Source organism: Pteropus vampyrus, unplaced genomic scaffold (genome assembly GCF_000151845.1).
Source record: "Pteropus vampyrus isolate Shadow unplaced genomic scaffold, Pvam_2.0 Scaffold388, whole genome shotgun sequence".
Classification (NCBI taxonomy): domain Eukaryota; kingdom Metazoa; phylum Chordata; class Mammalia; order Chiroptera; family Pteropodidae; genus Pteropus; species Pteropus vampyrus.
This window is the reverse complement of record NW_011889169.1, coordinates 1,527,348-1,544,773: the sequence shown is the minus strand read 5'-3', so window position 1 is coordinate 1,544,773 and position 17,426 is coordinate 1,527,348. Positions and strand designations below refer to the sequence as shown.

General features: G+C 34.0%; 1 protein-coding gene and 1 pseudogene across 3 annotated transcripts in view; one reads left to right on the top strand and one right to left on the bottom strand.

The window, feature by feature from the left end:
- Positions 1-17,426, bottom strand: part of ASXL1 (additional sex combs like 1, transcriptional regulator) — a 54,456-nt gene that overhangs the window by 23,341 nt on the left and 13,689 nt on the right. The window lies entirely within an intron of this gene.
- On the top strand, positions 7,074-7,192 carry LOC111731637 (annotated as a pseudogene).

Genomic DNA, 17,426 nt, shown 5'->3' with positions numbered 1-17,426 from the left:
GGATACCAACATTCACATCACAGGAGTATGAGAAGTGAGAGCAAGGAATTGAAAACCTATCTGAAGAAATAATGATGGAAAATATCCCTAACCTGGCAAAAGAAATGGCCATACAAGCCCAGGAAGCTCATTAGAGTCCCAAACAAGATGAACCCAAAGAAGCCCACACCAAGACACATCATAGTTACAATGCCCAAGGTTAAAGACAATGAGAGATTCTTAAAAGCAGCAAGTGAAAAGCAGTTAAGTTACCTACAAGGGAACTCCCATAAGACTGTCAGCTGGAAACTTGGCAGGCCAGAAGAGATTGGCAGGAAATATTCAAAGTGATGAAAAGCAAGGACCTACAACCAAGATTACCCTACTCTGTAAAGCTATCATTTAGAATCGAAGGATAAAGAGCTTTCCAGTCAAGAAAAAGCTGGAGGCATTTATCACTACCAAACTAGTATTATAAGAAATGTTAAAGGGTCTTCTTTAAAAAAGATGATCATCAAAAATATAAATTTAAAAAAAGGCAATAATTACATATCTAACAATTATTTTAAATGCAAATGGATTAAGTGCTCCAATCGAAAGACACAGGGTGGCTGAGTGAATAAAAAAACAAGACCTTATATATGCTGCCTACAAGAGACTCACTTCAGACTGAAAGACACACAAAGAGTAAAAGTAAAGAAATGGAAAAAGACATTTCATGAAAATGGAAATGAGGAAAACAGTTAGGGTAGTAATACTTACAGCAGGCAAAACAGACTTTAAAACAAAGGCTATAAAACAAAAGACAAAGAAGGACCCAGGAGTTCCACTCCTGGGTATTTATCCGAAAAAACCCAAAATACCGCTTCGAAGGGACATGTGAATCCACATGTTCATTGCAGCATTATTTACAATAGTCAAGATATGGAGGCAACCTGGGTGTCCATCGATGGATGAATGGATAAAGAAGAGGTGGTACATATACGCAATGGAATATTACTCTGCCATAAAAAAGGACGAAATCTTGTCATCTGCAACACATGGATGGACCCAGAGGGTACTGTGTTGAAAGGAGTAAGTCTAACAGAGAAGGACAAATGTTATATGATTTCACTTATATGTGGAATATAAACAATAATATAAACAAACAGAAACAAACTCATAGATGCAGAAAACATTTTGATGGCTGCCAGACTGAAGGGACATGGGGGTGTGTAAAAAGGGGGGAAGGGATTAAGAAGTACAAATTGGAAGTTACAAAATAGTCATGAGGATATAAATAAAGTACAGCATAAAGAATATAGTTAATATTATTGTAATAACTATGTACAGTGTCAGATGGGTACTACATTTATCAGGGTGATCACTTCATAAGTTATAGGAATGTCTAATCACTATGTTATATACAAAAAAACTAATATTGTATGTGAACTGTGACTAAAAAAGAATTCTTTAAAAAAGATAGCCCAAAAGCAAGTACGGAATTCTATTTTTTAGAAAATAAAAGAATATCAGAGAACATGAGCAATCTGCTGGAAATTAAAAATGTGATACAATAAAAAACAAATAAATTAGCAACAACAACAAACAGGTTATCTCTCAGAGAAGTGATTCAAAAAAAAGAAAACAGGCTGCATCAAGAAAGTCCCACATCCAACAACCAGAAGTTCCAGAAAAAGACAGAAATACAGGAAGTTTACCCAAAAAGACAAGACCTGAGGTTCCAGGTTTAATGAGGTAAAATGCCCAGCACAATGAATGAAAAAAGACCCATTCCACAGCATCACACCATGAAATTTTAGAATACTAGATTGAAAAAGAAATCCTAAAACCTCCCCAGTGAAAGAACACATCATCTGAAAAGGAATCAGAACGACATCACTCTTCTCAAGAGCATTTCTGGACAACGCAATAGAATAACATGTATAATTGAGTCAAACCAATAATTCGATACAGAACTTAAAATAAAAACATATAAGGTATGAAACAATTTACCTCCTTATGCACCTGTTCTCAGGAAGCAAGTGGTGAATGTGTGTCAAATAAACAAAGAAATAATAACAACCACCAAAAAAAATAATAACCCCACTGAGATCCACAAGAGATCTCAGCAAGATAGATATATCATAGGAGAAAAGATGAAAATAATCCCCAAGATGAGGATGAAGGGCAGTCTCAGGAAAAATCCATGTCAAACAGGGTAACCAACTAGCCCCAGTTTGCCTGGGACTTTCCTGGTTTTAGCAATAGAAATCTTGCACCCGGGAAGTTTCCCAGTCCTGGGCAAACTAGGACAGTTAGCCACCCTATAAACTGTCCATTCTAGGCTGGGAACAAGAGAAAAAATGGCTCTAAGATCTACCTTCTGAAAGAATGACTAATGTGTATGACCATATCAAGAGGAACTGTACAGCTGTTAATAGCATTAGGCTTATCATTTTGTAATCCATTTTGTTTTTCATTCCTCATCTCTGACATTTTGTTTATTTTTAAGTATGTAAAACATGACATGATTATAAAAATTATACCTATATCAAAGGTTATAATTCAGAGAACTGACACTGACACTCTTCTCTTCCCACCCCACTCCCAACTTTTCCACTCCATTCCTACCCATCCCCTATTGGGGAACCAATCTAGTTTCTGGTTTATTTTTCTTGTGTTTCTTTTCACACAAATGATAAAACTGTATGAAACATCTATTTTCTTTCCCTTCCATTCTTAGACCAAAAAATTGCATGCCATAGACAGTGTTTTGCACTTTGCTTTTCACTTAACAATATATCCTGGAAATTGCTCTATCATTTCATAGATAATCTTCCTCATTCTCTCCTCAATTGCATATCCATGATGCAGATGTACCAAAGTTTATTTATGCAATCACTCCCCTAGGTACCAGAATTTAGATCGCTTTTAATATTGTGCAAACAGAAACACTACTGCCTTGAATAACCTTGTGAATCTGTACTTTTGTATTGCTGAAGGTATATATCTTCATAGTAAATTCCTAAAGTGAAATGCTGGATCAAATGGTAGATGCAAATGCAATTTTGTTAATAGTGCTAAATTCCCCTCAGAAAAAGTTGTAGTGATTTGTGTTCCTAACAGTAATATATGAGAGTGCCTGTTTTCCCACAGCTTTGAAAAGAGAAAGCTTAGTGATACTTTAAAATTTTTGTGCTAATACGTATTTTAAATGATTAACATAACCAGACAGAAGGGGGTCAGTTACTCATCTAACCTGAGTAACTCTTGAACACAATATTTGAACTGTACATTTGCTAAAGAATTAAATGAATTACAAACAAATACTGAGCGCTGGTTGGTAGGTTTGTATTCCACAATGAAATGGGCTGGCAATTCTGACACTATTAAACTTAGTTTATTCTAGAACTGAGCAAGTAAGTAGATATAAAGTAGATAATGGGAGCCAGGCTTCTAACTATTTGAGGAGCAAATTACAAATATGTAAAGGGTAAAACTAGAATGAACCCTGCAGTAAGAAACTGGAATTGAAGGTATCAGTATGAACTAACATATATAAAGACAGATAAACCAGAAACAGATATAGATGTGTACATGTGCACTATTCTAAACTAAAAGGACCCAGAGCTCCCTGGGAAAATGGTTGATTTCAGAGCTGGGGTTGAGTAAATACAAGTTAGGCCCAGACATCTTGCTGAGCCAGAAGCAGGTAAGTCAAAAAATGTTCAGTAATGAGAGACACATGGTAGAAAGACACAAAAGCTAGAATGGAGTCCCGTGGGCTAACTTTGTATAATTTGTGCATTAAAGTTAAAAATTATAGTAATGGATAACTCAATAATAAAGTAATAATCTGTAGATCTATAATGAATAAATAAATGGGGGAGAATGGAAGGCTTTTCCTTACTGCAGAATGACAATTAACAAATGTCAAATGAATGGTAGAATTTTAAAAATCACCACTTGACTACTGTTTCAGGAAAGAATCATTTATCAGTGGATATTAAAACTAATGGATGAAAGTTTGATAAGACTATATCTCATAATTATTATTTATAGTGGAGAAACATAACAGATACCATGTTAACCAAATGACTGAGTTACTACTATCAGAAATCAGACAAGTAGGAATCATTTGTCTGATATAATGCATGAGAACAACATCACTTCTCAAGTATTACTGTCAAAAATGTACTACTTGAATTTAAAAATGAAAAAAATTTCTGACAAACTCAAACTGGAAACTTTCTAAAAAACAAATGGCTTGTACTGCTAAAAAATATTAAGGTCACAAAAGACAAAATTTGTGGTAACTTTTCCAGATAAAAGGAAATAAAAGAGACTTGACAAACAAATGTACCATATGATCCAGAGTTGGATAAATCCTAAGCCAGAATTTTATTTTATTTTATAATTAGCATTAGTAAAATAGGAAAATTTGAATAAAGTACAAAGATTAGACAGCAAGCACTACTATGTTAATGTTATTTCTCTAATTTTGATCATTGCAAAGAGGTTATGAAAGAGAATTTCCTTGTTTTTAGAAGGGGCATTACGCCTACAACTGTACTCTAGTACAGAACAAAAATATGTACAGAAAAGAGAATAGTAAAGCAAATGTCAGAAATTATGCAATTTTTTTTAAAAAATCAACTGTATAAATGCTGAAGCAAAAAACTCGAAAACAAAATTTAAAAACCACTTCCACTTACAATAGCATCAAAATTTTTAAATACTTAAAAAAAATTTTAAGGCAAGACCTCACTGGAAACCTTGAAACACTGCCAAGAAAAATTAAAAGAGACTTAAATAAATAGAGCGATGTGCTATGTTCGTGGATTAGAAAAATCAATGTTGTTAAGATGTTAATTTCTCCTCAAATTATTCTACAGATTCAACAGAACTCCAATCAAAACCCCCAACAGGCATTGTTTTGGTAAAAACTGACAAGCTGATTTTAAATTTTATATGAAAATATACCTTAAACAGTCAAAACAATCCAGAAAAGGAAGAACAAAGTTAGAAGACTCACTGTACTAATATGACCTCATTTCATGACCTAAAACATATCCACATAAATACAGTCATTGATTTTTGACAAAGGTACCAAGGCTATTTAGTGGAGAAAAGTAAGTCATTTTAACAAATAAACCTGGAACAACTAGCTATATATAAAAAGAGAAACCTGAACCACTATCTCAAACTACACACAAAAGTTTAAGACAAACCACAAACTTAAACATAGGAGCTGGAAATATAAAGCTTCTAGAAGATTTAAAAACATTAACTATGGAACTTTCTCAAAATTAAACACTTCTAATCAAAGACACTTTAATAAAAATGAAAAGGCAGCTAACAGATTGGGAGACAATTTCTGTAATACATATATTTTACAAAGGACTTGTATCCAAAGTATATTTTAAAAAATACAACAAATGAAAAATAAAAAGACAGGCTTTTTTTTTAAGGGAAGAACTGCCACTTTTTGTATGTCAACTGAAAAAGAAAAATTTAAAAAAAAACTGCCACTTTCTTCTCCAAACTAATCTTTCCTTCCATTGGGGGGAGAGTAGGAGCCCAAGTGACCAAGAGTAGGGTATCAGCATAAGTGGGGCACGGAAAGTATCCACACACAAGGATGGTATGGTGTGAGAATCAAAGCTTAGGAAGGATGAAAACGCCCCAACAAAGAATGAGGAGAAGGGTGCCAAAGACCACGCTCAGTGAAGATAATTTATATGAGAGGATAGCCTGGTGTGGGGGATCAGAGCATGAGCAGGTGAGAAAGTTGACCATCCATCGGGGACCAGCACAGCACAGTGTTGGATTCCAAGAGGATTAAAGAAGACATCTTCATGAGGGAAGGGCAGCACCAGTGATGGGAGAGGAGATTATATAAGAGGGTGAGAGGATTAAATAACTAAAGGAACCAAGTTCCTTATTGTTCGAGAAGGGAGGTTACAATTATGGAAAGTAAGAAAACTAGAATGAACCCTCTGGGATTGCATTAGAATTTGTGTTACTGGTGTAAATTCATGGTTTTAAAGATATTTAGATAAAGCTAGACATAAATATAGATGTAAGTGCATATACGTATATGTATGTAAATACACCCAAATATTCCTTAGCTTCTTCCCACTAAGAGAAACTGGGATTGGCAACACCCTAATAGCAACAAGCACATCTAGAACCTAAATCTTGGCTTCTAAATACCACTGTTCATTGAAAGAACCAAGACTGGAGAAATGGCTAATAATAAGGGCTAAGGCAGGGAAAGTACATAGTGGGCCTAGATTATCTTTCACCAGAAAGTGATAGCACTCCAAGAATGATGGAGTATGTCAAAGGGAACCAGAAGCTAAATTGACAAAATTCCCACAAGCCAAATCAGGAACAATCTGAACATCTAAATAAATAATAATAGATTATAACCCACTGAATAGAATAGAAAACCATGATTTCAGAAAGATCTAAAGAACCAAAATTTAGAAGGGGAATGAAATCACACAGCTTCAAAGCCCCTTCCCACAAAATAGTTATCAAAAAGAGTAGTTTTACAGTAATGAAGCCTGGCAGATGCTACTTAACCAAGTGATAAAAGTGAACATTATTAGTAACAGGGCAAATTGAAATGAGCCACCTGATGGGATGCACGAAGAACAACCTAGCATCACTTCTCTGATGTACCTGACAAGGATGTATAATCTGAATCTAATCATGAGAAAACCCAAGAAAACCCATACTAAACAGGCTTCAATGAAATAACTGGTCTGTAATCTTCAATCGAGATCATAAAATTCAAGGAAAAATATAAAAAGTGTCCTAGAGACCAAACACTTATGACAACTACATGCAACATGTAATTCTGAACTACATCCTTTAGGCATAAAAGGAAAATTAGCAAAACTTTAAAAGAATCTGAAGATTAGATGGTAAAAACATCTCAGTGTAATGGGTATTCTGAACATGTGGCATATGTATTTTGGACATGTAGCACATATGTCCTTAACCATTGTTAATGCCCCAATACACACTAAAGTATTAAGGTGTAATGGGGCATTAACAATGATCAAGAAAAGAGTTCTTTGTACTTTACTAAAACTTTTCTGGTCTACAGCCATGCCACCCTGAACGTGCCTGATCTCGTTTGATCTTGGAAGCTAAGCAGGGTCGGGCCTGGTTAGCACCTGAATGGGAGACCACCTAGGAATACCAGGTGCTGTAGGCGTTAAAAAAATTAATTAATTAATTAATTTAAAAAAAAAAGAAGCTTTTCTGAACATTTATCAATGTTACAAAATAAAAACAAATTATTTTGTAGTGGACAAAATATTTTAATAGACAATTCAAATGGGAAGATGATACAAACAGCCAATAAACACATGAAGAGGTATTCATTATTATTTATCATCAAAGAAATATAAATTAAAACAATGATAAGAAAAAAACATGATCATATCCATTAACGCAGAAAAATGTTTTTGACAAATTTACATATTCGTGATAAAAATTTTTAGCAAACTAGAAATAGAAGGGAACTTCTTAAACTTGTAAAAAAGAATATCTACAAAATATCTATAGTTAACATCATACTAATGGTGAAAGATTGAATGCTTTCCCTCTAAGATGAAGAAGGTAAGAATGTCTACATTTACCACTCCTATTCAACATAGCACCTGAAGTCCTAGCTAGTGAAATCAGCTGAGAAAAGAAAATAAAAGGCAAACAGATCAGAAGGAATATATAAAACTGGCCCTATTCACAGATGACATGAGGGTCTACATAAAAAATCCCAAGGAATTTAGAGAAAAAATGCCTAAGAACTAGCTAAGTGAGATTATCAAGTTCACAGAATATAGGTGAACACACAAAAATCAATACTGTTTATGTGCTAGAAATCAACAATTAGAAACCAAAATTAAAAGCACAATACCATTTACAGGAGCTTCCCAAAAAATTAAATACTAAGGTTATATCTAACAATGTATGCATAATCTGTATGCTAAAAATTACAAAATGCTGATAAAAATATAAAGACAATCTAAATAAATTAAAAGACATACCATGTCTATAGACTGGAAGATTCATAATCAAGATGTCGATTCTCCCCAAACTGGTCTATTGATCTAATGTATTTACTATTAAAATCTCAGCAAAAAAAAATTTGTAGATATAGTTAAGATGTTCCTACATGGTAAGGCAAAGAAACTGGAATCGCTAAAACAATTCTGAAGAAGAATAAAGTTGTAAGAATCATACCACCTAATTTTATGACTTATCATATGGCTGGCTATATAATATAGTGTGGTACTGACATAGAGGAAAAGACACATAAGTAAATGGATTAAAGTAAAAAGAAGAGTCCAAAAGCAGAACATTTTATAAAATATGCAAAATTATTTTTGACATAGGTGTAAAAGCAATTTAATAAAGAAAGGATAATCTTTTAAAACATGGTATCGGAACAACTGACTATCCTTGGACAAAAAAAATAAATTTTGACATAATCCTTACACTTAATTCAAAAACTAACTAATAAGGAATCAGACTTAAATGTAAAATATAAAACTTTAAGAAAATATAAGAGAAAATTGTATGATCTATAGTTAGGCAAAGAGTTCTTAGGACACACAAACACAAAAGAATCTATAAAATAAAATTTAAAATTTGAAGAAGACTATTGACCAATGTCACCCCAATAAATTTAATAAAATAATTTAAAAAGACACTCTGGAAGAAAATGAAAAGATAAGCTACACAGACTGGGAGAAAATATTTGCAAATCACATATCCAACAAATAATTTGTATCTAAAACACTACATTCAATGATAAGAAAACAAAGCAATTAGAAAATGGACAAAAGATCTGAACACAAGATACATCAAAAAAGATATTTAATGTTGGTACATGAAAAGATACTCAACATCATTAGCCATGAGAGAAATACAAATTAAAGGCGTTATGAGATCTATCATGCATCTATTAGAATGGATATAAGGAAAAATACCAAGTACTTATAAGAATGCAGAAAAACTCACATATTACTAGTGGGAATGAAAAATGGTACCACCATTCTAGAAAATAGTTTCTTACAGAGTTATACACACACATACCATATGACCCAGCAATTCCGCTCATAGGTATTTACCTTAGAGAAACGAAAGTATTTTCACACTAAACCTTCATGCAAATTTTCACAGTAGTTTTATTTGTAATAGCCCCAAACTGGTAACACTCAAATGTTCTTCAATGGAAGAATGGATAAATAATCTGTGGTATGCCCATAAAATGTAATACTATTCAACAATAAGAAATAGTGTTGATACACAACTTGGATAGATCTCAAAGGCACTATGCTGAATGAAAAAGCCAATTTCAAAAGGTAACATATGTATGATTTATTTATATGATGTTCTAGATGGAAAAGATAAAATTATAGTGAGGCCATCCTACACTATCCAGTGTTAATAGTTTTCTAGAGTTGTGTAACAAGTTACTACAAATAGTAGCTTAAAACAACACACATTTATTATCTAAACTTTCCAGGGGTGAGGAGTCTGGGCGCTGTTTGGCTGAGTCCTCTACTCAGGGGCTCAGAAGGTTCACATCAAGGTGTCAATCGACTTCTTCTTTTTCTGGAGCTATGTCCTTTTCCAAGCTCACGTGGTTACTGGCAGAAAACAATTTCTTGTGATTCTAAGATTAAGGTCACTTTCTTGCTGGCTGTCAAGTGGGGCCTGCACTCAACTCCTAAGGATCCCTGCAGTTCTTGCCATGTGACCATCTCACAGTAAGGTAGCTTGCTTCTTCGGAGTCAGCAGAACTGCTCACTTCTTCCATCTGACCTCCAGGTCCTCTTTTAGAGGGCTTGCCTGACTGAGTCAGGCCAACTCAAGATAATCACTCTTTTGAGTCAACTTAAAGTCAACTGACTAGGGACTTTAAGTACATCTGCAAAATCTCTTCGATTTTGCCACATCCTATTGGTAAAGAAGCAAATCACAGTTTCCACTCCATGCCAGTGAAAGAGGTTATAGAAAGGCATGGGTTATTAGGGATCATCTTAGAATTCTGCCTAACACACCCAGCCTCCAGCCATCCCTCCAACTGACCAGTTAGTTACACGAGAGAGTCCAATGCAGATAATCTCAGACAATCCAAACCAGACCAGAAAAACATCTCATTCAACCCAGGGAACTGTGAATGAAGCATACAATTATTGTTTTAAGGCACCAAATTTTAGAAAGGTTTGTTACACCACAAAAGCTGATACAAAACACATAAAAACTTAGCCATGCAGAATAATTAGGAGGGGATCTAGGGTTAGGCAACAGGAATATCTATCGAAGGGGTCAGTAGTGAAAAATATACATATTTTTAATCTAAAAAAAATGAGAACTAAAGCTTCACTCATTTAGTATATGGACTGACATTGCTGCCCTTTTGTAATTTCTACATCAGTCCTGTATCATATTCAATATTCTTAAATTCACTTATTTGTTTTAGCATGTTTCTCATGCCTAGTTAGGTGGACTAATAGACTTTAATATCTAGTTTTAATCAGGCTTAGAAACAGCATAAAGAAAAGGCAGTTTGGAGTTAATTCTGATAAAGCATATACAAGAGACACTAAGAAAACAGCAAAGCTGACACTTTTACCAGTATATAAACTTTCTTATGTTACAAGGTAAAAATCAACAATGAGCAAAACACGGCTGAAAAGTTATCCAAAAGCACTCAGAATTAGACAGAACTAGCTGAAATATAATACATTCCCTTCCATTAATAATTTCACTCTAATGTCAACTAATTATTTTTAAAATACAGTATACTAAAATACTTTAAAATGTGTTTTAGGGTGTATTTCACTATGAACATATTATAAACTAATACCTGCTAACTTACATCCAGTAGTATGTATATATAATGTATAAACATATATATAAATAGTGAATTTAAAAAAAAATGTGAATCCCACTGCCGTAGGTATTGAAAAGCAACACAGTGACATTATCAGAGTTGTGCTTTAGAATCACTCTGACAGCAATCTGAATACTACATTGATGGAAAGAGTCTGAAAACTAGAGCACTAATTAAGAGACTAATGCAATAATTAGGCCACAGGTAATTATTGCCTGAGTAAGAATGTAAGAACTATAAGGAAAAAGAACATAATTAGCATTAAATAAAAATGAATGAAAACATATACAGGCTATCTGAGTAAAAGAAAAGGAAATAAGAAAACATATATCTGTATAGTTTTATAAAAATAAACTCAGGAAAGACAAACCTCACCCAACACAGCTTAAAAGCAAGATTCAAAAGGATACATTTCCAAATAATTTTATCTGCATTCCAAAACAAAGCTCAAAAATACTGACATAACACAAAGCTATCCAGAACCCAGAATCTAATTCACAATGTCTGTCACTCAATCAAAAATTGGGAATGCATAGAACTAGGAAAATTTGACTCATAGTGACAATAAAAAACTGAAAAACAGAAACAGACTCAAAAAATGACAGATGGTAGAATCAGAAGAGGAACTGAAGTTACTTTATTTCCTTTTTTGTTCTTTTATTTTGTTCTTTAGATTCCATATATAAATGAGATTATATGGTATTTGTCTTTCTGTCTGACTTATTTCACTTTGCATAACCCTCTAGGTCCAGCCATGGTGTAAGATTTAGTAAGTAAGATTTCATTCTTTTTTATTGCCGAGTAAGAGCCCATTATATATATGTACCATATCTTCTTTATCCAATTGTCTATTGATGGGCACTCAGGTTGCTTCCATATCTTGGCTATTGTAAATAACACTACAGTGAACACTGGGTACACATATCTTTTCAAACTGGTATGTATTACAACTATATTTCATGTGTTGAATATTGAGCACATTAAGCAGAAACACGTAAGATATTAAAAACACCTGAACAGAATTTCCAGGAACAAAAAATACAATGTCTGGATTAATAGATTTAACAGTGCAGAAGAAAAGATTAGTGAACGTGAAAATATACCAGTAGAAACTACCGAAGATAAAGAATAAAAAGACTGAAAAAATATGAACAGTTCATCAGTAAGTTATAGGACAACCTCAAGTGGCCAAATATACATGTAATTACAGGCCCCAAAGAGGAAGGGGAAGTGGAAGAGAAAAATATTTAAAATAATGGCTGAATATTTACCAAATTTGATCCAAGAAGCTTAACAATACCCAGGCAAAAGAAACATGAAGCAAACCACATTAAAGCACATCATAAACTGCTAGAAAGCAGTGATTAAAAAAAAAATAAATTAAAATTAACCCGAAGGAGGAAGAACAGATACATTATTCACTGAGGAACAAATATTAAAACAACAGCAGATGGCTCATCAGAAATAATACGAACCAGAGACAAAATGTGGAGGAAATCTTTAAAGTATAGAAAGAAAAAACTGCCAACCTAGAATTCTGTTATCAAGTGAAAATATCTTTTAAAATAGAAAAGGAAATAATTTTTCAGACAAACTAACGCTTTAAAATACCATCACCAGCAGACCAGCACTACAACATTAAAGGAAGTCCTTCTGGCTGAATGAAAATGATACCAGATGGAAATCTGGATCTACACAGGCAATAAAGAGCACCAGAAATGAAAAATATGTAGGTACCAGTAAGACTTTTTTTCTTATTTCTTAAATCTCTTGAAAAGACAATTGACTATTTAAACGGAAAATAACAATAAAGTGTGGAGTTTATTACATATGTTGAGGTGGAGTGTATGACAACAATAACACAAAGACTGAGGGGGGACAGTGGAAGTACACTGCTATAAGGTTCCTGTAATATAAGTAAAGTGGTATAATATTACTTCAAGGTAGATTGTGATAAGTTAGATTATCTATACAATAAACACTAAAGCAATCACTAAAAGTTGTTTTAGCTATGGCTAAGACAAAAAGATATATTTAAACTCCTCAGAAGTAAGCCACTGCAATGATTCTTTCTCATAAAAACTGACGATGAAAAAGAACTGTACTAAAAGCACAATGCAATCAAAGGCACTCTGATCAATCAAGCTGTAGAGGGTCCATTAGCGATGACATATCCCTTCAGTATGATGCAATACTTCACGGGCAAGGTGAAAAAATCTTAGCAATATCACACTGCATTACCAGCAGCACATGAGTTCTGACAAAACCTAGAAACTTGGTTTTTTAGTGACTTACACCTGTTTTATAGGATGTAACTACAAGTGAGCAATCTGTCATAGAACTTCCAATGAACATGGCTGATAGACCTGATGCAAAAGCATTTTTCTCCAAATACACAGAACAGGTGTACAAGATATAACACATACACACGGGCAAGCCCAAAAGCAAGAAAATAAAAATTCCCTGATGCTAGAAACAAGCTACTCAAAACCAAATAACTCACAGGGCTACTAAAACCAGATACAGGCCTTAGGGCTTGGGACAGGTATTTTAATGCTTGAAAAAGACAAAGAGACAAAAAACTAAAACTGAGTTGAACGCATAAAATACTAAAAGCCACAAAGAAACACACAGCAATATTATGAACTCCAATTTCCAGTCCATGAAAAAGGAGTTTGCCATTTGTCAGAAGTCAGAGGTGGAAAAGTCACATCTGAGAAACTAAAACTCCATGTAACAGGTACAGTTTCCAAAATTACACCACCAAAGTGGTCCAGGAACCCCAATCCAGGAAGTTAGCCTAAGAACAGGCATAGCACTAAGGAAACCTGTTGGTTCAGCAAAAACTCAAAACGTCCCTAGAAGAACACTTCTACCATCTGACTCACATAAAAAATAAGCATTAAGTCAAAATTTAAAACTATACCCAGAAATGGAACCAGCAAAGCAAGGAAGGGTTTTGAGCAGACACAACAAACAGGCAAATTTAGACTTCAAGATCTAGAATTAGAAAAATAAAGAGGCTTTAAAACATACAGAAAGAAAAACCACAAGACCAGAACAAGATAGAATGAGAAAATAGGCAAATTTCAAAAAGAATCAGAAAAATCTAGAAACAAAAATGTAATAAAAAGCTGAACGTTCAGTCAAAACTGATGAATTAATGAACTATATTACTGATCTGAAGTAATCTCACAGAATGTACCACAAAAAAGATAAAGAGATGTAAAATACATAAATGTTAGGAGGCAGGAAAGGCATTCAAGGACATATTGGCCAAAACTGAAGACATGGGTCTTCAGATTGCTAGAGTAATTTATTCAAATATACACTAGACAAACAAACAGTAAAACTAACCAAGAAGAAAAGAATAACAATAAAGCAACAAGTAGATACCAGATTTCTCAAGTGCAACAAATGCCAGAAAACAAACAGGCAATGACATCTTCCTATAAGGGAAAATAAAAGTCAACTACAAATCATTACACAAGTAAAATGCCATCTAAGAGTAAGGGCAAAATAAAGGCCTTAAGACAGCAGTCCCCAATCTTTTTGGCACAAGGAGCCGGTGCTCCTATGAGAATCTAATTAATGCCTGATGATCTGAGGTGGAGCTGAGGCGGTGATGCTAGTGCTGGAGCGCGGCTGCAAATACAGATGAGGCTTTTGCCCAGTTGCCTGCCACTCACCTCCTGCTGTGTGGTCCGGTTCCTAATAGGCCAGTACCAGTCCATGGCCCAGGGGATGGGGACCCCTGCCTTAAGATACAAACATAGTTTACTACGTACAGATCCTTACAGAAAGAACTTCATATATGATGTACATTAATACAAAATAAATTAAATGCAGAATGAAAGAGTGGGATGCAAGAAGCAATGGTAAACCAAAAAATTTGTACTATTTCAACATAAATGCTAACTTTGAAAATTTTTTGTTAATGCTTAGCTTTAAGAGATTTTAAAGTATGGTTTCTACTTAACGTGTATTTCTTGCACCATCATAAAATCAAGGTACAAGGCTAAGATGGCTGGAAGTTGCATAGCAAAATTCCAAAGAGGATGCTATGCAGAAAAAGACTTCCACAACTTTGCATGGGGTCTCTGCATATATACAAGGTGAAATTCCACAAGGCTGGGCAATGAATGAATGGTTGAATAATTCACAGAGCTAATTCACAGAGCAGAAGGACAGGAGACAAAGAATTACAACCAGCCAGAGTGGCAGGACATTGTTAAACATTTGAAGCATTTGGTAGAGACCCTAGTAGGGAATATCTTAGTAGTAGAGTAAAATTCTCCTTAAAGGCTACCCTAGACCTGCCCTAACAACAAAGCTTAAAAACAAGGCTCAAAGGCAGTAAACTAATTCACATATTACCTAACGACCTACCCAAAGAAAGCCCAACACTCTCAAAAAGAAGATAACTTATATAACACCCAACAACCTAAAATTCACATTGTTCAACATCCAAACAAAAACTATTCGATATTCCAAGAAGCAGGAAATTGTGACCCATAAGCAGAACAATCAGTCAATATCAACAGACCCAGAAATAAGAGATGGAATCAAGGAATAAAGACTTAAAATAGCTACTATAAATTGGCGTGATATGATCAAGTATTAAAGAAATGAACATGATGAGAAAAATGGAAAATATAAACAAATAGACTAATGATAAAAAATATAGTAGTATCTGTAATGAAAAATTCACTGGATGAAATTAACAGCAAATTAGAAACTACAGAAGAAAAGGTCAGAAGCAACAGAAAATATCCAAAATGCAACACAGAAAGACTGGGAACAGAGCCTCAGTGATCTATGGGACAATAGAAAGTAGTCAAACATCATATCATCTGGAAGAAACGGGACAACAGAAAAAAAAAAGTTGAAGAAATAATGGCTGAAAATATTTCAAATTTGACCCAGATATGAGAAGTTCACAATACATCATAACCAAATTGTCAAAATCTAAGACACTAAAAAAAAAAATCTTAAAATCTGCATCAGAAAAAAAGAGGAATACAAACTTCTCATCAGAAACTATACAAACTGGAAGACAAAAGGTTGGTATTTTTTAAATGCTGAAAGAAAAAAAGAACTTTCAACCTAGACTTCGGTATCTAGCAAAAATATCCTTCAAAGTAAATTAAAGACTTTTTCATACAAAGAAAAGTGGAAAGAATTTGTACAGCAGACCTGCAGTATAGGAAGTGGTAAAGGAAGTTCTTCGAGAGGAAGGAAATGGTAACAAATGGAAACCTGGACCTCCACAAAGGGATGAAGAATACCAGAAACGGTAAATATGTAGGTAAAAATAAGACACCCTCCTCCCATTTTTAATTTCTTTAAAAAAATGTTTAAAGCAAAAGCAGTAATAATATTTTTTGAAGTGTATAGCCTATGCAGAAGTAAAATGTATGAGAAGAATATCACCAAAGGTTAGGATGGGATAAATGGAAGAACAGTATAAGGATCTTACATTTTACATGAAATGGCATACTATTTAAAGGTAATCTGTGATAAGATGCATTTTGTAAAAGATAAATCAACTTCTGAAAAAAATTAAAGACATACAGTTAATAAACTACTAAAAAATACTCGATCCAAAAGGAGAAGAAAGAAAACAGGACAAATAGAAAACAAAGAACAGCACTTAATCCAACCATCAGTAATAACATTAAATGTACATTGTCCAACTGTCCCAAGTAAAGGCAAAAATTATAGACTAGATTAAAAAAAATAATAAAGCTCAAAGACAAAACTCAAGATGTTCGCAAGGATGGGGTCTAACAGGAGACTCCCTGCTGGTACGCTAAAGCAGTAGCTCTTTCTTAACTGGGGGTGAGTCTGCCTGCTGGGGTACATGGGGCAATGTGTGGAGACATTCTTGATTGTCATGGTTGGAGATGTGCTACTGACATCTACTGGGTAAAAGCCAGGGATGCTGCTAACCATCTTACCTACAATGCACAGGACAACCTCCTACAACAAAGGATTATCTGGTCTAAGTTGTCAATAGTGATAGGGCTGAGAAACCCTGCTCCACAAGATTACACTGCCAGTATAAGAGTGACGTAGAAACCAGACTACTTTCTTCCCATTCCCCCAGATGCAAGCAAAAAATAATAATAATTTAAATACATAAATACATAAATACATAAAAAAATAAATAAATAAAGGCCCAACTAGAAATATAAAGAAACCTTAAACATAAAGACACGGATAGGTTAACAACAACAACAAAAAATAAAAATATATACCTTGCAAAAACTAACTGTAGGATAGCTAGATCAGCTATATCAATATCAAAGTAGATTTCAGGGGAAAAAATGGTACTGTCAGGGAGAAAAAGAAGAAATTTTACTAAAGAATAAAAAACAACTATAAAATGATATAGCCTCTTTGGAAAACAGTTTGGCTGTTTCTTAGAAAAGCTAAACAAATTACAACACAACTCAGCATTTCCACTCCTAGGTATCTACCCAAGAGAAAAGAAAATGTAAGTTTACACAAGGACTTCTATGCAAATAGTCACAATATT